Source organism: Mytilus galloprovincialis, chromosome 1 (genome assembly GCF_965363235.1).
Source record: "Mytilus galloprovincialis chromosome 1, xbMytGall1.hap1.1, whole genome shotgun sequence".
In the NCBI taxonomy this organism is placed as follows: Eukaryota; Metazoa; Mollusca; class Bivalvia; order Mytilida; family Mytilidae; genus Mytilus; species Mytilus galloprovincialis.
Genome location: NC_134838.1, coordinates 89,264,174 through 89,290,310, shown reverse-complemented (window position 1 = coordinate 89,290,310; position 26,137 = coordinate 89,264,174). Strand labels below are relative to the sequence as shown.

Genomic DNA, 26,137 nt, shown 5'->3' with positions numbered 1-26,137 from the left:
TTTTAAGGAAATTTTGCTGTTTTTGGTTATTATATTGAATATTATTATAGATATAGGTAAACTGTAAACAGCAATAATGTTCAGCAAGGTCAGATTTACAAATAAGTCAGCATGACCAAAATGGTCAGTTGACCTCTTTAGGAGTTATTGCCCTTTAAAGTCAATTTTTAACCATTTTTCGTAAATTTTATATATCTTTTACTAAAATCTTCTTCTCTGAAACTGCTGTGCCAAATTGATTCAAACTATGCCACAATCATCTTTGGGGTTTTTTGTTTAAAAAATGTGTCCGGTGACCTGGCCATCAAACCAAGATGGCTGCCACGGCTAAAAATAGAACATAGGGGTAAAATGCAGTTTTTGGCTTATAACTCAAAAACCAAATAATTTAGAGAAAATCTGACATGAAGTAAAATTGTTAATCAGGTGAAGATCTATCTGCCCTGAAATTTTCAGATGAATTGGACAACCTGTTTTTGGGTTGCGGCCCCTGAATTGGTAATTTTAGGGAAATTTTGCTGTTTTTGGTTATTATATTGAATATTATTATAAATATAGGTAAACTGTAAACAGCAATAATGTTCAGCAAAGTAAGATCTACAAATAAGTCAACATGAACGAAATGGTCAATTGACCCCTGTAGGAGTTATTGACCTTTGTAGTCAATTTTCAATCTGCTTCCTTTGTTTAATATTCACATAGACCAAGGTGAGCGACACAGGCTCTTTAGAGCCTCTAGTTTAAAGTTAATTAAAGTACTGAAGTAATGAACATCGGATGACCGCAGTTTCTTGTGGATGGTCAAAACTCAAAAGCACATGTCACAGAAACAGATCACATCTCTATACCTGACACTGAGGTTAATTTACAGAGATATTTTTTTCTGATACAAAACACTGGACACTTTAAATTTGCAAAACACTCATTTGCAAATCCGCCGCCGCCTCAAATAAGAGCTACAGTGTCATGTATATAACCAAAATGTGCGGAATTACATGGGATTCAATAATTTCATTAGTTTTCTACTGTTACTATTATATTTATTTTGCTATTTGATTTATAAAAACATGGGATTTTCAATATCCCATGGGACAGGGCAAAATCCCATGGGATTTACCATTATCCCATGGGATTTTGGTTAAATTCCATGGGATTTTTTTTGGTCCCATGGGATAATTGTAGTCCCATGGGATATTTGTTGTCCCATGGGACAAAAAAAATCCCATGGGATTATTATTATCCCATGGGATTTTTAATATCCCATGGGACAAAATAAAATCCTATGGGATTCAAATTATAAATATATAGATATAAATATATAGTAATGTGTATGTTACAATGTATTCTATTTGGTAGTAAATTGCTATAAGATGAATCTTTTTAATTGAATATCTTTTTTCTTTGGAAATGTTAATTCAACATATTGTTCTATAACTGTTCAAAACTAAACTTTTAAACAACAAAGTAGATAATGTAAGTATCAATATATGTTTATTTATGAATTATAGAAAACTTTCTTGAAACACTATTATTTACCATTTGAAATCAATGAAAAACTCTAATATAAGGCTGAACATACTAGTACTGTAAATTCAGAAATTGTGTGCATTTATTATTGGATTTTTGTCATTTAAAACTAAAATGAGATTTTAATTTTTTACGATTTTGTGATCAGTTTAATTCATATAAAATATTTCTAAATGGGAGTTTAAATTATTGCGTTTACAACTGTGTTGCAATTTTTGCAAATATAAACCCTCACAATAATTCTTGAATTTACAGTAGCTATTTAAGTAAATCTATTTTTTTCACAAAATCCCTCCACACAAAACATTAATAGTTTCTTATCATCCAGTATTGTGTGATCTTATAGTCCACTTTTTGGTCATTCAGCACAGAACATTGACATTATTGTGGTTTCAATATCTTTTGGTATTTAAAAGAACTTCAAATCATTGACTGAGTGATGAAAATAATAGCTGATCCAACTTTTGTCTTTGAATTTATTCTGGTCTTGTTTCTATGTTTTCTCCATTTATTCTAGGTAATGAATTTCAATCCTTCTGAAAAAGAACCAATAAAATCTGAAGTATTATATAAAATATTTTGCATACATGTAGCAATAATATGATTTTTAATAAAAATACTATGCAGTATGGATTTTACTGATTGTTAAAGGTTGTCCAGTGTCATCAGTTGCTAACCTCTTACATCCTTTGGTCTCTGATGGAGAGTTGTCAAATTAGAATATACCACATCTTTCTATTCTAATACTACCGGTATACAACAATCAATTAATTTATTCTTCTTTATAACATTTGGGTATTTTCCCAAGTTATATATATCATATATATATAAAGATCAATGTTAAAACTTTAGGCAATTATAAGAACATATTCCATTATTCACTAGAATTTTCAATATATTATACAAAATGCAGACAACAGAAACAATATATCTTTAAGCTTTTGAAGTTCTGACAGAGTTCAATTTGTGTTTTATTTCAATATAAAAATACCTTGAAATCTTCGGACATATTGGAAGTTATAACATTGATACAAAAAAATATATTGTTTTATCCTTATTTTTTGTGTTGTTGGCTTGCTGTCTCATTTTACAGTTATACATACATCAATAATCTTCTTCTTTATTAAAAGTAAATATGGGATATTTTTTATTTTTATAATCTGAAAACATTATATTTCTATCGAATAACTTATTACCAAGTTCACAAACACCAACGTGTTTGTCAGATACTTATTTTAAGACATGTATAAATGTTCCAGACCATATAAGTATTTGGACCATACGTTTACGGTCCGAAACATATAAGTATACTCTTACATTCCGACCATATGCATACAATCAGACCATTTGAGTATACCCGGTACTTGTACTGTCTAATACCAGAGCTCAACCAAACATGTATTTTTATTTCTACTGCAATTAAACTTTTTGTATTAATCTATTAAAGATTTCAGTTATGTTGATCTGTAATGTATATTTGTTTCTAATAAACTTGACCAACTTCTTAAAATTGGGCAGACTGTACGCGTAGTCTAAATACTCATATGTTCTGGAACATAAACATGATTAACAAGCATTCGACAGGATGTCATGCTAAAATCCCTTAATATTAGTACTAAATTTTGAGTATATATATGTAAATCCACAGGCTACTTACTGAAATTCATGGCAAACACTCACCAAAAAATTAAAGAGGATACAATTTAGAGGAAGGACTGGACAGATGAATGCACAAACACTATTAAAACAGAGCATAAAACTTACCAAAAACAAGATGTTTTACATTTATCCTTCAGAATCAGGAAAATTGAAAAGTTTTTTTTTTCTTTCTCTGCTGTCCATGGTATAAACTTTAAATTCATTCATGCAAAATATGAAAATCTGCAAAAGTAGGACCTTGAACCTCAGCTTATCCACATTTTGACTTTTGAGCTGCATATTTTTTTTTCTTTTCATCTTGCTGACAATCTACATGATCTAAACATAAAAAAATGATAAAAACAAAATTCTAGATTAACTTTGTGTTTTTATTTTTGTTGATACAAACAATTTTTCCCAGCTTAAAAGGAAAACATCATCACAAAAAAGGAGGTCATACTAACCTCCAAAATATTTAAACAAACCAAAATTATTACTTGATTAAGATCTTGTCATAAATTAATAACATTGATACTCTTATTTTTGAAGACCATATATATATATGTCTTTTGCATACTTATATTCCTTTGTACAACAATATGCATATTAAGATTGATTCTGCGGACCTAAATGTTAAATTAGCATGATTAATTTTACAGTTTCTCAGCTCCATGTGTATAATATGAGAGTATCTTGCAATACTGTATATTCTGATATTCAGAACATATTGTGAGGTTTTTATTATTTGCAAATAAGAGCTGTATATCATTCTCATTTCTGAGACATATTTATGAGCTGAAGACCAGTGCCAAAATTTCCTCGCTGCATTGAAGACCCATAGGTGACCTTCGGTCGTTGTCTGCTCTTTGGTTGTCACTCGTGTTGTTGTCTCTTTGACAAATTCCCAGTTTCTACTTCCCATTTTATAACATGTATGCAGATTTTTCGTAAATTACAATAATCAATCACGCAATTCTGTCCATTATTTATTTGTTATTGAAAATAAGCAAAAATAAATGCACACAAAATTTAACATTAAAAAGGCTTTTTTTTAAATTCAAAACAGTTGCCTACACCTTTAATTTCCTTGTTTGATTTATTTCATATTTTTAAAGCCTTAATAGCTAGCTAGATGGTATGCCTGGATGGATCCAGCCATTTTATAAAAGGGGTTCCCTGTTTCCAACCCAAAATTTAGGAGGGGTGGTTCCAACTATATGTTCCCATTCAAATGCATTGATTGTCCAAAAAAAAGGGGGGGTTCCAAGTTGAACTTCCAACCCCTAGAATCCTCCCCCTGTGATCCGGAATTTTTTTCACTTAACCACTGGGGATCTCAACCATTTAAAAGTTTTTCAAACATGTGAGGGTGGGGGTTACCCCCCCCCCCCCCCATGGACTCTCCCTATATTTCATTTGATGTGTTTTATTGTTCCATACAAGAATATATATGGTTTAGGGGTGGGGATCTTGACCGTTTACAAGATAATAGCACATTCTCAAATTGAACGGGATGGGGTGACCCCCAGGGACTTCCTTTTAATTTTAATTGATTTGTTTTATCGTCCTATTCAAGAATATATATGGTTTAGGGGTGGGGATCTGGACCGTTTACAAGATAATAGCACATTCTCAAATTGAACAGGGATGGGTGACCCCCAGGGACTAACCTTTAATTTTAATTGATTTGTTTTATAATCCCATTCAAGAATATATATGGTTTAGGGGTGGGGATCTAAACCGTTTACAAGATAATAGCACATTCTCTAATTGAACGGGGTGAGGTGACCCCCAGGGACTTCCCTTTAATTTAAATTGATTCGTTTTATTGTCCCATTCAAGAATATATATGGTTTAGGGGTGGGGATCTAAACCGTTTACAAGATAATAGCATATTCTCAAATTGAAGGGGGTGGGGATTACCCCCGAGGGACTCACCCTCCCTTCTTTCTTCACCCAAAAATACCTGATCACCACCCCCCCCCCTTCCTCATTTCAATCACCCTGATATGATCTGATATAAATTTTAATAGTTTTATCACTTACAATAGGAATTGGTTTAAATTCCCCAATTAATTCAGGCGCGGATCCAGAGGGGGGTTCCGGGGGTTGGAACCCCCCCTTTTTTTTGGACGATCAATGCATTTGAATGGGGACATGTAATTGGAACCCCCCCCCCCCCCCCCTTTGTCCTGGGTTAGGACCCCCCCCTTTTTTTTAAAATGGCTGGATCCGCCCCCTGTAATTCTAGTCCGACGGTCAAATATATGAATAAATTGATTTAACCTTTATACCATTAATATCAACATATTTCATTTTTGATAAAGAAGGACAAAAGTTTTCTATGGGTAGAAATTGATAGCTACTAATTTGGGAAGCTTTCAAATTCATAGCATGCCGGTGGCTGTGTTCAAAGTGCTGGGTTTTTTTTTATCACCCTCGTTGTTTGCGGACTAACGATTTAGGCCTGTGGTGGATAATAGTGTGCGTGGATTAATTTTCTTTACCTTCTTAATTAATATTTTCAAATACTGACGGCAAGTGTTGTAATGTATCAGTGTCTTATTTGAGACCAACTTGCTATTTACATGTGCGATCGAAAATGCAGGGGAAGGAAACTTGTCAATTGTGTTTATTTGTAATCCAAAAATAAAATAAGCCGCCGTAAAATTAACCTTGGGTATAAAATTCCTCAAACTGATGCAAGAGGCTTCCTTTTTTTAAGCTATATTTTTAATGACTTACACTTTTTACCATTATTCTCTTTCTTTCACTATTCTTTATTCCTTTTTTTTTTCTTTGCCCGTTATTCTCTATACTCTCTTATGTGGACTTTCGGTGGTTTATTTTTTTAGTTCTGTGATAAGTCAATATTTCATGCAGGTTCATGAAATAATGGTTTAATTTATGCATATCAGCCAAGATTGTGCGTGGAATTTTAATAAACAATTCAACACCACACGTTTATGTGAAGTGAATTTGATTAAAATCGATGAACATGAATTTGACAGCTAGTGACCCTTTTACAGGTAAAATTCAATTAACAAATTCTGACCTACTGGCATTCAACACCAAATTGCCTACTTGTTGTATATTGATAAATGTGATTGTATGTCAATACCTCAACATCGTGAATACGCCATGTGAGGTGTTATGTGTGCTACGGGGTCACTGGTGGCGCCTTCAAAACAGAAAAAAAAATCCAAGTAAAAAAGTGTGGAATTTTGTTGTTGAAAATTTAAGTTGTAAATTCCTGAAAAATGTACTTAATTCCGTTCAACTGAAATGAAGAGCAATGGGTAAAAAAAAACTGAAGAAGAAAAGTAAAAAGTAAAAGAAAGTCGTTGAATTAATTATTTAATTATTTTACAATTGTTTAAATATATGAGAGAATGTTTTAGGCAAATTGTCTTTATTTACAGATAAATGTATTTAAGGTCCGTGTAACACTTATCAATTCAAAGTTTTAAAAAGTTTTAAAATTTTAGATTTTTGGAATTTTGATCAAAGTTTTAAAATATCAAAATTTCAAATTGTGTAAAACTTTCGAAATTTTGAAATTTTAACCAAATTATTAAAATATTAAAATTCTAAATATCGTTTTTAAATTTGATAGTTTAGAAATTTGATCAAACTTTTAAAATACTAAACCTAACGTGCAATTTTGATTATTTCACTTTTTGAAAGTTTGATATTTTAAATTTTTGATTAAAATATCAAAAATAGAAAAGGGGCGAAAAGAGGGAAACATATACACACGGCACCTATTTAAACCGGCATCAAAAAGGCCAGAGACTCCTGAATTGGGACAGATGCAGGCCCACAAATGCACATGTTTCGTGAGATCACAACCCCCCCCCCCCCTCTACCTCTAGAAAATGTAGAATGAACTAAAATTCACACAGACGTTGCGCACGATATTGGTGTCACTTTGGAAATATGGGTTAGAAGGCGGGTTATTCAAATCCAAGCTCTTATCCTATACAATAAATATCCATGTTATGCATATCATTCGAAAGGAAATAAACCACAGAAATCAATAACATAGATGATTTTGTGCTTTGTCTATTTTTTAATGAAAAACTTTGCTCATTTCGATGCCTATAACGTCATTTCAAGGGTGTCCCGCTGTTACAATTTTGTTTTATGTGAGTCTTTAAAATCCCAGTGCGGATTCATTAGTAAGTAGAATTGCTAAAAATTTTGCAATTGTTTTGTATACATTTAACCTAAAATGAAGTAACAGACGTTTTTGATTTTAAGAGAAGGAAGGTCGTCAAAAGAGTTTAAATAAAAAAGAGAAAAAATGTCCCAATTAGCTGCTCAACCCGTAATTTTTTTTTCTGTCTTCACTTTCATAAGATATTATGGACGAAAATGGATTTTAATAATATCAGAAAAATTATACATGTCCCGAAGAAGCTATCTGAAGTCATCATTAAGTAACTGCGGTCTTATTTTAAAAACATCGTCATTTTTCCCGTGTCCAATAAAATGTCCCGATGGACAAAATAAGACAAAGAATAATTCAGAGGCTTTTTATCAAACGAAATTCTACTATATCTCAATTTTTTAACACCTGTTTACTGATATGAATGGAAAATACATTTAATTTCCTTTAAAATGATATGATATGTACTTTTGTTTAAGTTGCTATTAGAAAATCCGAAACGATCTAAGATGTCCAATGAAATGTCCCCGTAACCGTAATTTGACGTTCGCGTTATAATAACGTTAAACTGTATACGAATTTTCTTGCATATTTGGCATAACATAATTTCATGATATTGTATGATCTATATAAAATAAAGTTCTCGTTTAATATGCATTAAATATAGATCTGCATTGTTTCAAGGATATAAGATGTCGAAATATTTAACTCGGATACGTCATAAAGACAAGGCCTCGGAGCTATAACAAAGAGATAACTTACTAATGACCACACTCCCACTTTATAAAAGCAAGATACATTGAAAAAGAAAATGCGATCAAAAGTGAAATCTTCTTAATTATCCTCCTAAGCCAGATAGTATCTGTAATTCGAAGCTTTACACACGAATAAAAATTCTCACAAAAATTGTATGAGGAAAAGTACACCTTAGTCGTGAACATTTCAGTAAAACGTGCAATCATTTTTATTGTCGCATCGACTCATTTAACAAAACGTTTTATCAGAGAAATACTTGTATGTCATAAACATTTCAGTATACCTAACGATATTTTTTTATCTACTGTGAGTAGAACAATTCCTAGTCATCTACCTAGCAATATGTGTTTGAAAAATAAGGTTATTACGCTTAGGAGTAGTGTGGCCGAATGAAGATTATTTTCTCGAATCTGCAACAGAATTGCCTGGTACATAGGCATGTGATGAAACTAGTATATTGAAATTTGAAACTTTTCTTTTACCATAATTTGAGAAAGAACGAAAGAGAGAGAGTGAGAGAGTAGTTGTACGACATATATGATGGATAGCACACAAACATGTAGCAGCTAGCTCCACGGTATTAATTTACAGACACTCCCAACTCATTCTAGAAAAAAAATCAACAACTCAATCTGCGGTGTAAAGTAGATCTTTTTTTTTTATCTTCGCAGAACGCCACAAAACATAGCTTGAATTTTAATTTTTACATCGCGATGACCGTGAGGGCATTCCGATGTATTGTTGCCATAGTGATTTGACTTTCGTTTTTGACTGGTAACCGATCGTATAAATACGCGGATATCATCGAGTGCAAAATAACATTTCTTATCGCTTGTTATAAATTCACTTCTTCAATGAATACTCATAAGAACAGAAATTTAAAATACGAAAATATTATGTCGTTACAAATATTTATATGCATTAAAATATGCACACGTACAGAAAAATTGTGTTAACGCATGCGGAAGAATATCAGAAGAAAGTTTTTTGGGGAAAATATGAATGTCTACTCAAATCCAATCTATTGGAAAAATCGAATTGTTATAGAAGAGTGTCCACCATGCACTTGTACTGCACTTTTATTAGAATCGTAGAATAGAACATTTGATATACAATTGGATGAAAATTATAAATACATGTAACTGCTATATACAATTATAACTATAATATATAACAACAAACCAGAGTATATATGTATTTGTATCGCCACAATATAATAGATATTAAAGCAGTGAAGTTGAATTCCTTGTCATTTATTCATCATCCACGCACGAACTTGTCTAAGAAAAAAATATATCTCTGTACTTAAGCCTCCGTTTTCCGGTATAGAAATGTAACTTTTTTTCTGAGACAAGTGCTTGTGACCATCCACAAGAACTTGCGGTCATCCGAGGTTCAGTACTTCAGTACTTTGATTATACTTTTAAAACAATGTAAAAACGAAACCAAAAAGATTGAAACCGAAAACATAAAAATAATCAGATGAATGTCAAAGAAGATTTTGTGTAAACCGATACTCAGTTATATGTCGAAAATGGAAGCGCGGAACCAAAAATATTGTTGAGTAAAAAAAATGCATGAAATGCATTCCTGGCGGTCCATAGTTGTTCGCTTGAGAAAACACTGAACTATGTAAACATGCACATATAGCAGTTACTTAAAAAAATCACATCTAATAAAAAAAATAATTGCATTATTCAAAATCGGATTTCGACCTGCTGGTAATCTGTGATGTAGGTATTGGTCTGTGTAAAAGTTTTCCATACTTTGCCAAATTCTTTAATTTCAAAAATTAAAAAAAAGTATTGATTGCCGACCCTTTTTTGAAGCTTGAGTTTGTGAAAAAATATCAGATGAAAGGATAGCTTGCTAAATATGTTTCCGAAAGCAAAAACAAAACAATACATAATCACGGTTCTCATTTTCACAATTAGGTAGAATATGCGGCCGTGTAAGACCAACTAATAATTTCTATATGCAAACAACAATGAGCAAAACCCTTACCTGATAGTCAGTTATGAAAAGCCCCGAAATGACAAATGTAAAACAATTCAAACGAGAAAACTAACGGCCTGATTTATGTGCAAAATGTGTAAATTCCTACATAACATGAATTTTCTTAATTATTTGCCTGGTAAAACAATCCTGATATAAAAAAAATAATCAATGAAAACGTTTTCTTTTTAAAATAATAATCTAGACCCCGACCAACTTTAAATCATTGAAAGTTGGCAACGGCAACATAAGAGCACGTATTTCTTTTTCAAACATGATGCACATTTTGTAAAGTTTTTTTGTTAGAGATTTTTGAAATTATGATATAGTAAACATTTTCCATAAAATCTGGATTAATGTTAAGATTGTGGACTTACTTATACGTGAAAATAAATAATATGAATTGTAATGTACATGTAATTATAAATCACTGTTTAAGAAAAATTAAATAAAACCAAATTCTTGGAATTTTATATTAACGTTATAGTATAATAGTCTCAGGATTAAAGTGTTGATAAAATAAGATTATGAAAAGAAAAATAGCTTGCGATATACTACCTACATCTTTCACATAATCAAAGACATATCAAGAAGCATTTGAATATTTATTGAGGGAGCGAAATTACCAAATTACAACAAACATATGCAAACGTGTAATTGGGGAAAAGAGACAGAAACAAAAAAACGAAATATTTACAATTTCACTAGCAAAGATAGGAGACGTCTTCTGGCAGAGAGAGCATTGCTTAATTTTAAGAAATAGAAGAAACTGATTGTTGAAGGCCGTGCAGTGACCTATAGTTGTTAATTTCTGTGTCATTTTGATCTCTTGGGGAGAGTTGTCTCATTGGCAATCACATCACATCTTCTTTTTATATATTTAAATCATTTTACAAGACATCAAATTGTCATTTTGTGCTATTGTTGCAGACAATTCTTCGCAAAAATAAAAAAAATGTTCATGTATCTAAAATTTTGTTTTAATTCAATGGAATTTTGCATTTGCACCGGCTTAAAAAAATAAAACCATATAAAGAAGCAACTTCGGACATCTCTTTACTTTAAGCGGCATTTTCAAATGAGTAGAATATAAGGTCAACGTTTGAAACTTTCCGTGGAACAACGTCAAAATCGTTGATTTATTAGGAACGTCGTGTAACGCTGAGTGGCACCAATACCGTGCGTAACGTCACAGTTAATTAAACAAACTTTAAAAGAAATCCAAGTCCTATGTCAGAATAGGAAACATAAGAAAGTAATCAAAATGACAATGTTAATAAATTAACAAAGGACTGCCATATATATATAAAGCCAGCTCCAGACCTCAATTAAACTAATTGAAAGATAATGTCTTCATCAAATGAATAACAAACACAAATCCTCCCTGGTGTATTTATTGCTATCATTCATGAAATATTTGTCACTGACAACCAAAAATCGATAATTCAAAATAGGTTCTTTACATACAAATTTCAAAGAAACTCAGGATTCAGCTGGCTCGGGCAAAGTAGCCCTTATAGATGTATTTTGGTATGTTTAATAGATAAAGGAAGATGTGGTATGCGTGTCAATGAGACACTCGACATCCAAATAACAGTTTATATAAGTAAACCATTATAGGTTAAGGTAAGGCCTTCAACACGGAGCGTTGGCTCACACCGAACAGCAAGCTATAAAGTGCCCCAAAATTACTAGTGTTAATCATTCAAACGGGAAAACCAACGGTCTTATCTATATCAAAACGAGAAACACGTATGAACTACATCAACAGAAGACAACCATTGTACATCAGATTAACTTCATTTTAGCGAAACACCTCTTCAATGGATTCGGTTCTTATATATACTTCACTTTCAAATATTCAGATTTCAGTGTTCTGTAGGTGAATGCTTTACTTGAAATTCAGCATTTTACAATGTACTGGTTTTTCGAGAGCAACATTGGTGTATGGCCAAAAATGGAAAAATCCATCATGCAGCTGACAGCGTGGCACTCTCTTTACACGTCCCATTCTGATTGGACGTACCTGTGTTCTTTTACTTTGATTAAAGTTGATTATCGTTCGATAACTTAAAAATGCATAAATAACAAATACGGAAAAATGATATCTCTTGATACCAAAAAAAAAAACCCTTTTCCTTTTATGTGCTATTTAAAAACAGAGGTTGATTTAGAGCCCCCAATGGAGCTACGTATATGATAAATGCATATACTTTTTACAAGCATTAGTCCAAACGTTATCTAAGGGAGCGCCCATTTAACTCCAAAAGTTGTTTTATTGAAGTAAAAAAATCGCGCTAAGCTCTTAAAATTTAATTTATGAAGGTTTTTTTTTATCGCTATTGATCAAATTATTTGGTTCAAAATTTAACACTTTAAGGTATGGGGGAATCTGGATTCAGATGATATTTGTTTTGTCCTCTGCTTGCACAGATTTTTCCCCTATCAAACTGGGGTTCAAAATATTTGTATGTACCATTATTGAAGCCCCTCGTGAATGTATCCAAGTAAAATAGAATTAAAAAAAAAGTGTCACCTTAGTGACAATATTTATATATCAGATTCCCAAATAAGATTACCATTTATCGCTAAAATAAAATATTCAAAATATTTTTTTAATTTTCAAAATGCCGACGCCTACAAGTGGATAGATGGGGGCATAATGTACAGCGGCAACTTTTACATTAATATGAAGCCTGGAAATAATGTGTATGGTATACGTTTATGATAAATATGATGAATGTGTTCAGCTTTTACAAAACCAGAACGATAAGTTGTATGTTAACGTTTCTTATTTTTTTTAAATTTTTTACCTTTTTAATTTAATTTGGTTTTATTGGCTTTTTTTAAACTTAATTTGATTCGAGTGTCTTTGATTAGTCTTTTGTAGACGAAACGCGCGTCAGGCGCAAATAAAAAATTTACACCCGGGCAACTATCTATGAAGAGTTTATGTAAAAACCTTATAAAAATTTCCTGACTCCAGGCTACCGATAATTGATTTTACTCTTAATTTCGGCGTAATAAGATAGCGAAAACCTCCCACATTCCAGATACCACAACGTTCATTGGGACACCATGAATTCAGATTTCCTACCGTACAAATACTTAGAACTGAAATTATTGATACAAGGCAATATACGATCGTCATGCAAACGATAAAAAAATGAAAACAAAACGTTAAAAGTTACGACCGAAGCGCTTTTCTGGATCAGGAACACTCAAAGCTGAATATCTAAGGCCAACAATTTATAGCTGACTATGCGGTATGGGATTTGTTCGTTGTTGAAGGCCGTACGGTGACCTATAGTTGTTAATGTCTGTGTCATGTTGGCCTTTTGTGGATAGTTGTCTTATTGGCAATCATACCACATCTTCTTTTTATAATTAATAAAGAAAGGAAATTGTTGCTGATTAAAACGTTAAAGATGATCATTAAAGATTTATTCATCTACCGACATGATTGCAGAAAGTAAGAAATAGTAGAGAAAAAAAGAAAAAGTTGAAATCAAATAAGATAATACAACGTGTATTGAACCATTTTATTGCTTAAAGTCCAGCAGAAAACACATATATACTCAGCCTAACCATACTATTTGACCTACTGCGAGTTAATCAGTTTTTACTGTTACTCCTAAAATATGGGTGCTGGGTAAATCATCATGTAAAATGGTCATTATCAGAGCCGTGTGTCTTGGTTCAAAATGAATTCTCTTCTTTTGAGAAATATTTATTTTGTCATCCTATTTGTCACCTCATAGAACTGTCCGTACCTGTGGTTTTATTCTATACATTAACTTTTATGTATCAGCAAGTTTTCATTTCATTCTGTTTCGTTTCGTTTCACTTTTATTTCGTTTCCCAGTTTACAGGTACCCCTCTTTTTGCCCCTTTTCTATTTTTGATATTTTAATTAAAAGTTTACAAAACCAAACATTCAAAAAGTGAAAAAATCAAAATTGCACGTTAGGTTTAGTATTTTAAAAGTTTGATCAAATTTCTAAACTATCAAATTTAAAAACGATATTTAGAATTTTAATATTTTAATAATTTGGTTAAAATTTCAAAATTTCAAAAGTTTTACACAATTTGAAATTTTGATATTTTAAAACTTTGATCAAAATTCCAAAAATCTAAAATTTTAAAACTTTTTAAAACTTTGAATTGATAAGTGTTACACGGACCATTTAAGTTCAGGAAATGAATTATTCTTCTGGCGGCTTTAAATAATTTTTTTTATCAATAACTTAAACACAAGGAGACATTTTTGACCTTTGACAGCATGAACCGCAGTCAATTAGCAAACACAAATTAAGACACAAAATCGTTTACAAATAAATTTTATAGAGGAAAAAAAGGGGGGGGGGGTAATACGCTCACATACTTCTAAAAAGATTTGCATATGAAAGCTCTCTAAAGATAATTTTAAATTATTTCAGGAGTTTTGAAAAAAGAATATATATATATATACAGTTTAATTTTCGACGTCTATACTGTTACAAAAAAAAGGTGATTCTTCTTAAAGATTTGGTACTTCAGATTCGACTCAAAATTTCTTTTTGAATTGTTAGATGGCAAACTATTTAGGATAAGATTGTGTCTGTTCTTTAAGTAATTATGGTGATATTGGCGACGAGATTCATTATATTATAGCAAGGGCTTGTACAAATCCTTGATTAAAGAATTTCAGCAATATTAATAGACGAAAGTAGACAAACAATTATTAAGATCTCCAAGCGGGCCAAATTGTACATCGAAAAAGATTTATATTTCTAAACGTTTTTAAATGATATAACTTGAATAGAAAATTTCCCAACTATGTGAAGATTTTTTATATTTCTAAACGTCTTCAATTATTACATACCAAAGAAAAATTTATTTAGCATATCCATATAATTTTATATTTTTTTTCCAAATAAACTTTTTTTGTAAAGTTTACTTCTATGTGTTTATAACCATCAACAGAGACACATTCTCTGCCATCTCCAATCAGACCTAATCATTAAAGATCAATTGACAAAATTCAAATGATGATTGGTATTGAATATGATCATCGGTCATCCGTGACGTATTCTAAAATCCCAAATAACGGCGTATGTCGATAGATAGATAGATAGTTCATTAATTATCGTCTCGCCATTTAAATTTCACCAAGGGGTTGAAGCAATGAAGGACTTTATAAAACCAAGGATGTGTATAGTTACTATACAATCCTTGATAAAACTATGTACATGTACTTATTAATATTTCTATAACAAATTACAAAAACGTTTAGTGTAAAAATCATCGATTTATAAATGTCTCTTTTTGCCTAAAATATATTTGCAGGTTTTGGCATTTTTGTAAATAACATTACTGTTAAATTGCATCCCAATGCAAAACACAGGTGACAGCCGATTCAAACTTAAATAACTTCTTTAAAGTTGGTTTTATTTTATCAGAGACATATAATACATGTAATATATGTCTCAATACATGTATTTATGTCTCAATACATGTATTTATGTCTCAAATTTTATCAAAACAAAAATTACAAGATTATGAAATAAGTTATGAATCGAATGAATACCCTCAACACTAAAATACATGTCCTAAGTGACTTTTTATGTCTTGCGTGCACTGAGGAGATCCTTAACGGTTTTTAGACGTACCATTATTATTTATGCATATATTTGAAGCATTCTGTACATAATAGGTATTTGTATGTGTGTATCAGACAAAATGACTTCCCCATTAGCAGAGGCGGATTTACGTTTTTTTCCAGCCCCCACCCCCCACACACTAATCTTGGAAAATGGGAGATTATATAGGGAATCACTGAAGCATGACTGGAAGGGACCCCCTCTTATAATCAGGCAGTCAATGGGTCCCCACTTATGAAAATTTCTGGATCAACCACTGCTTAGTAGTTATCTAATTTAGTCCTAGTGTGAAATATTAACCAATAGGAATTGGTCTTTTTAAACATTTCTACATAGGCCTACATGTATACGTTTTGTCAAGAGTTGGTTCATTACCGACCGTGCAAGGGCTGTATGGCCAGTCAAGGTCGTTAAAAACTTCCATTTGTTGGTTCATGCAATATTGAAATTATGTTTACTCAATGCGCAGTTACTATAGTTACTGAAGTTGATATTTGCTACTTTTCTTCTTTATTTAATTCATATAATTTTTGATTTTTTTCTTCGAAAAATTTGTGGTGTTGAAATAGGGAATAGACACAGATACCTAAGCACATTTAACAAAAGAAATTTTGTGTAATGTCATCAATCTGTATTACACGTAGACAGGATGTTCTCTTGAAAACTTTACGTTATACACACCGGAGAGTACACGCACTGTCGTAATGAAAATTACTGTATGTTATATAATTACCTGTAATCAGCTTGGCAACAAATCAGTTGACTGACCATGTCATTACAGTTCAAACAGATTTTCCTCAAATCAAAATGGAATATATATATATATATATATATTCATTTTTATATCTTTAAAATTTAAAACTTTAAAAAGTACACTTTGACAAAATTATGAAATATAACGAATTGAACAATTTAAAATAGTATTTTAACAAAGTTTAAGATATATAATTTTACAACGATCCTAAAAATATCCAAACAAACGATAAATCTAACGATATGAACCAATCCAGACTTAATTAATCGATCAGATTGGTAATCGAACACTAATCGATCATATTTGATCAGTACTCGATTGATGACTTGAAGTCATCGATCAGTAATCGATCAAACTCTCTCAGGAGTTTGATCGATTAGTGATTGATTAGATTACTGATCGATTTAAGACCGATTACTGATGGATTAGTGATTGATTAATGACAGATTAGTGATTTTATTATTATTGACAAAACAATGCTATTCCAGAAATAAGCCTTATGAAAGACATCATTTGTGAAATAAAAGTTCCATGAAAATATTTTCACCATTGCCAAAATTTTCTGGAATTCCTGGATTTACTCAGTAATACATGTTTATACAATATGCAGTCGTAACCAAGAGAAGCGTATTTAAAAGCTTAGCCCTAACAAATTCCTGACTAAAAACTACATTTTTGTAGGTTTACCCATGTATATTAGTCCTAAAAACTATGATATGACGTCTTGAAAGGCTATTGTATTTTTTTCTTTTACGCCTTTCATTGAGAGAAGGGGTCAAAGCAAAATTTAAAATAGCCTTCCAAGATGTCATAATTATTTGGACTACTGTTTATATAATTAGATATGACCTACAACATTATTTCCATGTGAATTTGGATCCAGCACTTACCCAACCCTTCCCGTATCATATTTTTACTTATCAAAAATGTATATCTGTCATAAAATGTTTTTTTTTTTATGAAAATAAGATTAACCTAAAGTATACATGTATATAACTGATGAAAGATACATTGCTATTTTTTCTAAAGACATCAAAATTTCTTTTCAGGATACATTTGTAGTAATGTAATGTTTCATTATTATATATTGTTAATGTTAATTAAGTGAAAATGTCAAAATAATAGGATCAAAAGCACAAACAGCAAATAAATAGCTGGTAAGATTGTATGGGAAAATTGATTTAAAGATAATTGATTTGACCACACTATTGGAAACATTAACAAACATCAAAAGATTCTGACATCTAATTAGTTTCAGACACTTGTGATATAAACAGGCAAGTTGAAAACTTCACCTCCATCTAAATTTCACGATTTTATCATGAAATATGTAATAAAGCTTGAAATAGTGACCATGGTGACCAGCTCTACAACTCAATTCATTCAACAACACTACCTGCTAAAGTTTACTCAGGAATGCAATAAGCATTCCATAAAATTTCTAGATCTTGAAATCCTCAAAGACAAACACATGAAAATACTGGTAAGATATGAAATGTTATAAAAAAAAAATACAGAAAAATTTCAACATCTACTTAAAAACCCAAAACCAACCCATTTGGAACTTTAAATCCTATATTAAAGGCAAAGGTATTCATTTACATAGAAACAAACCAGAAAGAAAACTCTTTATTGAAAAACCATTTTATTAACTGAAATTGGTAAAACAAATTTTATTAAATTCGATGACAGAAAAGATAAAATTAAGAAAAAGGAAAAAGTTTAAAATAGATGTTATGTTTCATTTACATATTATCATCCTCAAGCAGAAGAACTTCAAAAAGTATTCAGGAAATTCTGGCATCTTATTAAAACAGATTCTTCAATAAGTGCTACATTGTGAATCATATCCCATTAAAACCTATCCATAGGATTCAAAAGAAATAGAACATTGGTGAATTAATGAAATGACCTATAAAATAGTTTGTATGAGGGTCACAATTCCTTCAAAATATTTCACTGTGCAGAACTAATTAATGACCATCATCATGTAAACCTCACATGTAAACTGAAATTCTTATAAGACAAAATTCTATCAGGAAACACTTAATTCAACATTTATTGAAATAGGATGAAATAGTTAAAAAATCAAAAACAGAGTTCGTGAAAAGTGGTGGTCCTCTGGATTTTACCACCAAAATTTTGCATAGGACTGACACAATTTTAGTATTTTTCAATAGAATTAATAATGAGGAACAGCAGATTTTCTTCAAGGACCACCTGGGGAAAAAAGATTTCGCGAACTCTGCAAAAAAAACAAAAAATCTAAATTCAAATTAACAAATTTTACAAAATTATGAAAAAATCAATAAATTAAAAGCAGTAATAAAAAAATGACAAACAGAAGGGGTGGTCTCAGCTGAAAGTTTCCCTTTAATCACCATATTTACAGAAAAACTCTAAACATTGCTACACAGTATCAATGAAAGGCCAGAACAATGATTTGTAGTTGCACTATGCAACTACAAATCATAGGTGGATATAATGGCCTTATTTATTTAAAAACAAATATGTAACACATAATAAAAAAAGACAATCACTGAATTACAGGCTCCTGACTTGTGACGGGCACATACTAAATTCTATTTAAAAACATCTTTAATTTCTTATTCATATTCATTCTACTTATCTTTAGATGTGTATGCTTTCGTGTGAAAATAAAACACTAACCACTATTGCCTTGCATTAGGACTATTTTAAAATTTTAGAAAAAAGGGGGGATCTTCTGTATGTAAATTCAAAAGTCAATAGAAAGTTTTCCACTGACTCTGATAACAATCTATTTATTTTTATCAGTATTTTGCAATCCTTAGTAGAGTCATAGTCCACAGCTGGTCATTTCTGGTCAGTCTTCTACAATATTGTGGAAATTAGACAATATCCTGCTGTGAAGACAAACAAGTGTGTTTGAATAAATGATGTATCAATTTTCTGTTAATTGGTAAATGTTCTGGCTATTTAGTTGTGACCTAAATTCTGGCATTAGTTAATAATGTTATAGGACAAACCCTAAATTTCATCATAAAGTTAAGGATATATCAAATTGCACAATTTATTTGTGTTGATTAATCTGTATATATGAAAAATACAGGTTTTAATATATATTAGCTTGGTTGAAATTTTCATCTTCTTTTTAAAATAAAATCACAAGTGTCTGAAGCTAATATTATATGTAAAAATTAATTTTGATGTGTTAACAAAGGTCATTAACTTAAAAGGCATCAAATATTTATCAAACCATGGAAGTATATATATACTACTATATTCAAGTCAAATGTTGTTGTTAAAATCTATTTTTTCACTCTTTTGGTCTTTTGGAAAATGTAGTTTGTGCTGTATTTAGACCCCTCTACAACCAAATTTGTTACATGCACACATATAAAAATTAGAGTTTTTATATCAATAATTATGACATCTTGGATGATTTTTTTAAATTTTGCTTTGACGCCTTCCGTCAATGAAAGTTTGTAAAAGAAAAAATTACAATAGCCTTTCAAGACGTCACAGTTATTGTACCAATATACATGGGTAAACCTACAAAAATGTAGTTTTTAATCAGGAATATGTTAGGGCTAAGCTTTTAGATACGCTTCTCTTGGTTACAACTGCATATTGTGTAAAAATGTATTGCTGAGTAAATCCTGGATTTTTTGGCATATTTAGACAGAAACATAAATTCAAGACTTAAAAATAAACACTGATGTCTGGCATGGGTATTGGTTCTAATCTTTACATTCAAATTTCCAGACATATTGACAACATCATGAAAAAAAATTCCAGTATCTTCTTAGCAGTGAAATGATTTTAAATTCTAGAATTCCAGAAAATTTTGGCAATGGTGAAAATATTTTCATGGAATTTTTATTTCACAAATGATGTCTTTCATAAGGCTTATTTCTGGAATAGCATTGTTTTGTCAATAATAATAAAATCACTAATCTGTCATTAATCAATCACTAATCCATCAGTTATCGGTCTTAAATCGATCAGTAATCTAATCAATCACTAATCGATCAAACTCCTGAGAGAGTTTGATCGATTACTGATCGATGACTTCAAGTCATCAATCGAGTACTGATCAAATATGATCGATTAGTGTTCGATTACCGATCTGATCGATTAGTTAAGTCTGGACCAATAGACGCAGTTTTATATTATAAGACTGACACACACCAGTTTGCTATCTCAGTGTGCTGGGCCAGGGTGCTGGGTGAGGTGTTGGAACTTGATATACATGTATCATTAAGTTACAGTTCTGTTAAGATTTGACTGTCTTTTTACAGGGAATTTCTATTCTTACTGTTAACAGTATATACTGTTCCTGGCTTAGAATGATTCTCTGCTCAGCAACTGGTGCGTAATTAGCATTTTATTCAAATATCTTGTAGCAGTAAAAAACACAAATTAATGTATTTTTCAAATAGCTTTATTCAGCTTAATAATTATAGCGAAAAACAGCGAACATGGGGAAATAAAATGTTTTTAGTAGCCTTATTATTAAATCTAGCGAGTGTGATCAAATAAAGAGGTTCGCCGTAATACTCTGATTCAGGATCAATTCATCGGTTACACTCCCCTATCACCAGTGATTCTTTGTTTTTAGCTGACATTCTTAAAAAAGGTGTGTAAATGTTGACTCGCAATTTGCATGATTAATAACAGATATCGACTCGTTACCCGGACTACTGCAAAAACAATTATTCAGTTAACTGATTTAGATGGAAGGTAAACGGACAGTAAGTCGCAGGACAAAAAGTCACAGGACATAAAGACTAAAGTCACAAATTTGATAGGACAAAAAGTCACAGGACAAAAAGTCACAAACAAATTGTTGACAAATGGTTTGAATATATATGAAAAAGATCTTGAAATATTTTCTTTTTATTACATATAATCATTTTTAATTTAAGGAAATTGCTCATATTTAGCTTGATAAACATGATAAATGGAAATGATATTAGATTTTAATCTTGCAAAGGATATATTTATGGGGCCATATTTATTGGCAAATTGAAGCCATTTAAGTAGCAAGCCACTTTGACATTTTCTTTTCATAACAATTATTTGATTATTATTGATATTTATTGAATAAATTTTAATTACTAAGTTGCTTTTTATATAAAACTTCAACAAGAAGTTCAAGAAAAATACAAAAAAAAATAATCTCTAAACTGAATTGTGACTTTTTGTCTGACTGGTTGACCGTGACTTTTTGTCCTGTGACTTTCTGTCCTACATTCAGATTGAATAGGGGTTTGGTTGACCCTGTCTCCCTCTTATCTGAGACTACTATCTCAGTGATGAACTTAATGTTTTATGTATTGTGCTTGTCAATATGTATGTTGGATAAAAGCTCTAGAGCTTATATTGTATTGTATGTATAACCAACTTTAAATAAATCTTTTTTGTTGGCCCGTAACAACTAACAAGTAAGATTTAGGTTTCTTCTTTTTGTAATACAAACAATTATTACACCTTGAGAGGATTTTTTTTTACTATGACGGTGTCCAAGAAAAAAGTTGAAATAGCTAGACACTAACTTTATATTGGACCCTAGTAGCTTTATATGTGCTTGTGGTTGCAAATGTAAATGCATGGATGGCTGCTACACTGTAGAATACATAACAAGGAAGCTTTGCTTTGCTCTTCATGGACTACGTACTCGTATTCATAATTAAAAACCTTCCGCCAAGCAAGCGTAAGGGTCTTTGGCAGTAACCAACACTCATCTCACGAGGCGTACCTAGTATGTCTTTTTAGGTATATATATATATATAAACATTTATTCGTCATTGTGCGAAGTGCTCCTTTGAAGGAGGGATTTTCTAAATCAGAACAGAACAGAATAGCCATGCAAGACTTCATTATCATTTGGACTAATATTATGGCACATTTTGTCTTACCACAGGGATTTGTGTCAATTTATTTATCTGGTTTTCTATCCTCTGACCTCATTTTCATGGTTCAGTGGTTATTGTTAAGTTTTTGTGTTTTGGTCGGGTTTTCTAATATTGTATGCAACATGTCAAGTATATTTGTTGTATGAAAATTTTTACAGATGTACATGTTAGACTGGCATGTTTTATTCAATCTTGACCTCATTTTTATGTTTCATTGCTTAATGTTACCTTTTGTTTTTTTTTGGCCAGTTTCTCTATTTTCTTATTTTCAAATTAGCAAAAGGTCAACTAGGTGCATATGTCTAACTGTGAAGTTTCATCTTACTTTATTTTCATAGTACATAGGACAATATAAAAAAAGAAGATGGGGTATGATTAGACAACTCCCCATGAGAGACCAAATGAAACAGAAATTAACAACTCAAGGTCACCCTACAGCTTTAACAATGAACAAATATAAAAAAGAAGATGTGGTATGATTGCCAATGAGACAACTGTCCACAAGAGATCAAAATGACTCAGACATTAACAACTAAACGTCACCGTACGGCCTTCAACAATAAGCAAAGCCCATACCACATAGTCAGCTATAAAAGGCCCCGATAAGACAATGTAAAACAATTCAAACGAAACTAACGGCTTATTTATATAAATAAATGAACGAAAAACAAATATGTAACACATAAACAAACGACAACCACTGAATTACAGGCTCCTGACTTGGGACAGGCATATACATAAATAATGTGGCGGGGTTAAACATGTTAGCGGGATCCCAACCCTCCCCATACCTGTGACAGTGGTATAACAGTACAACATAAGAATAAACTATAACAATCAGTTGAAAAAGGCTTAACTCATCAGATGGACAAAAATACAAGTGGACGTGGCCGGGTACTTATACATCCTACACAAAAAGGCACAATACAGATCTGAGAGTACTCCCAGTTATACTCCCTCTTATTTGTTATATTTACAAGAAATCTACCCGGAAAGAAGATGTCTGTTTGCCTAGGTTATATTTTACTAAGACCTCATTTTTTATAAAACAATGATAATATTAAACAGCAAGAATGAGGATCAAGTCGAAGTTATATACAAATGAGGCAAAATTTTCAGTTGCCTACTTTTTATGTATTAGTAGTTATTTTTGTCATTAAATGATATTGTTTACCCTTTTATGTGCAGGGCAAGAATATTAAAGATAAAGGGAAACTATAAACAGAAGAAATTATCAACATAAATAGATTTACAAAGGTCAACAAAGCCTATATGGTAGGTCCACTGTTAAAAAAAGTTTTAGCCCTTGAGTAATGATTAAATATTTATTAAAATAAGATGTGGTACGATAAATGAGAAAACTATCCATCAGAGTTCAATTAAGTGGATGTAACCATTGTAATTACTTATTATATCAGAGTCCAATGATGACCTGTTAGTAATGAAAAAACTCATACCCTATACATGATATAGTAATCTATAAAAGACAACGCTAACAAAATTTGAAACGAAGCATCAATTCAAACTTCAAATATACCAGACTAATTTATAAAAAAACAAAATATTATGAAAAACAAAAATGACGGATATGAACCAACAACCACTGAACTATGTACAAGCTCCTGATATTGGACAGGCATAATATGGCTGGGTTGATATAAAAATAAGAAGCGGTCTGATTTCAAATAAGACTTTTCTCCAATTGAGATTAAATGACATTTAAGGAGGCTCGAGGGTATAAAAATTTCAGAAAAATATTAAATATTTTTTTTCATAACTAATTTTATTTTTAACTTTATTAGTTTTTACTTTATCATATGGTACAGAAATCATTCTAAAAAATCAATTCGTTTTGGCCCCAGACAACTTTTAAAATGTATATATCATTGAAAAAACTCCAAATTATCTCCCTTTGGTGCAGAAATGCCATTTTTTGGCATGAGAATTGTAATATCTTTTTTAGCTCATCAGTGACCTATATTTTTTATTATCATTTTCAACTAACTTTACTTAAACTAAACTATTGTAAAATTTAAGCGATTTCTGTAATTTAAGTTCTTTTTTCATTTTAAAATTACCTCTATTTCTCCTATTAGTTCAACAGAAATGTATATATGCTTCTTTCAAAGGCGGATTGTGAGTGTGAATGAATGGTGTCCCCATTTTTTTAATTTAATTTTTCTATAAAGTATAAGATAAAGTTCATTTATAGAAAAATATAGCGTAACCCTATATTAAGAAAAAAAATTGATTGAAACCTGCGAGCCCCCTTAATTTAACAAAAATAGTTCACTGTACAGCCTTTGACAATGAGCAAACGCTATACCGGACAGTGGTTTTAATAACAGCACAACATTTGAACAAATTGTAAAAATTTGTTGCAATGGGCTTAACTCAAAAGACTGCAACAAGGAACCAAACAATAACCAGTAATATGTAAATCATAGTCACAAAGCACTGAAATAAGAGTACTAACAATAGATATTTAAATGAAAGTTTATTAAAATGTTCATAAACATGATAAAATAGTCATTTTGTTGCTGTATTTCTCTTCACTGATAATTTTTGAGTTTTGTGTATTTGTAGGTCAGACATCTCGGTTTTCATGGTCATCATTCAACAGATCAATACTGAACAGAAAACTTGGAAGATGATATTTTTCTCAACAGTGCGACTTTTTTTATTAATTTGAAATGGAAGGTTTTTTTCCTACATTTAATAGAAAAAGGAAACTTCAACATAATGACTATAAACAAAAAGGAGTCATATCATCACGATCATAGATGCTCAAGAACTTGATCATGTAAATGCAACAATGTAATTATCAATTGAAAGAAGGAACGAATGAAAAAAATATTAGTATGTTGTTGTCCAAATAAACCTGCTTTGTCTTCTCATTTGAATCGCTCCATCCAATAAAGATGTACGGAGGAAGATCTTTGAAGAACAGATTGAAAAATGTTTTGTCTAAGAATTGCGGGAATATTCTAGTGGATGAAATAATTTATTGACTTGACTCTTACATAGTGGACTGAATAATTGTACATAGCAAGCAGCGAAAAAGAAAACTAAAACTTTAACACAAAAAGTGTTTAAATTATAAATTTGCAAATATAAGCATAATATTATGTACACCACAAAGATATATAATTCAAATTGTTTGCATATTCATGTTTTGCAATGAAACTATAACAAAGAAAACCTTACTTCATGAAAAGAGTAAACTATTCAGTCAGAATATGAAATACTTTTTTCAGTTCTATTTTTCATTATAAAATAAACAAGACAAAGATTTCAAAACAATATTTTTTCATTTATTTAAACATGTCATCATTTTGTTTCAGTGAAAGAACTTTACTCTTTGACCTTAAATTTTATTATACATTCCAAAATCAGAATTATAATCTCTATTGTCATATTTACAAATAAAAAACATGTTTGTGACAAAATGAACAAAAAATTATATATATATATATATATATATATATATATATATATTTAAAACTTTTTACTACCAAACAGCATTCATTGCAACATACACATACTGTATATTTATAATTTGAATCCCATAGGATTTTATTTTGTCCCATGGGATATTAAAAATCCCATGGGATAATAATAATCCCATGGGATTTTTGTTTGTCCCATGGGACAACAAATATCCCATGGGACCACAATTATCCCATGGGACCAAAAAAAATCCCATGGGATTTAACCAAAATCCCATGGGATAATGGTAAATCCCATGGGATTT

The 26,137-nt window shown here is 31.0% G+C and overlaps 1 protein-coding gene and 2 long non-coding RNA genes across 4 annotated transcripts in view; 1 reads left to right on the top strand and 2 right to left on the bottom strand.

Annotated features, from left to right (window-relative positions):
- LOC143043738 (uncharacterized) overlaps nt 1–26,137 on the bottom strand; it is a 59,258-nt gene that overhangs the window by 18,035 nt on the left and 15,086 nt on the right. The window lies entirely within an intron of this gene.
- On the bottom strand, nt 1,477–5,884 carry LOC143043756 (uncharacterized). Its single transcript, XR_012968554.1, has 3 exons — nt 5,673–5,884; nt 3,292–3,504; nt 1,477–2,063 (listed from the first exon to the last, which is right to left on the bottom strand). It is a non-coding gene; the product is annotated as an uncharacterized LOC143043756 (long non-coding RNA).
- Nucleotides 21,093–25,776, top strand: LOC143043763 (uncharacterized). The gene is made up of 3 exons (XR_012968555.1): nt 21,093–21,208; nt 23,572–23,658; nt 24,970–25,776. It is a non-coding gene; the product is annotated as an uncharacterized LOC143043763 (long non-coding RNA).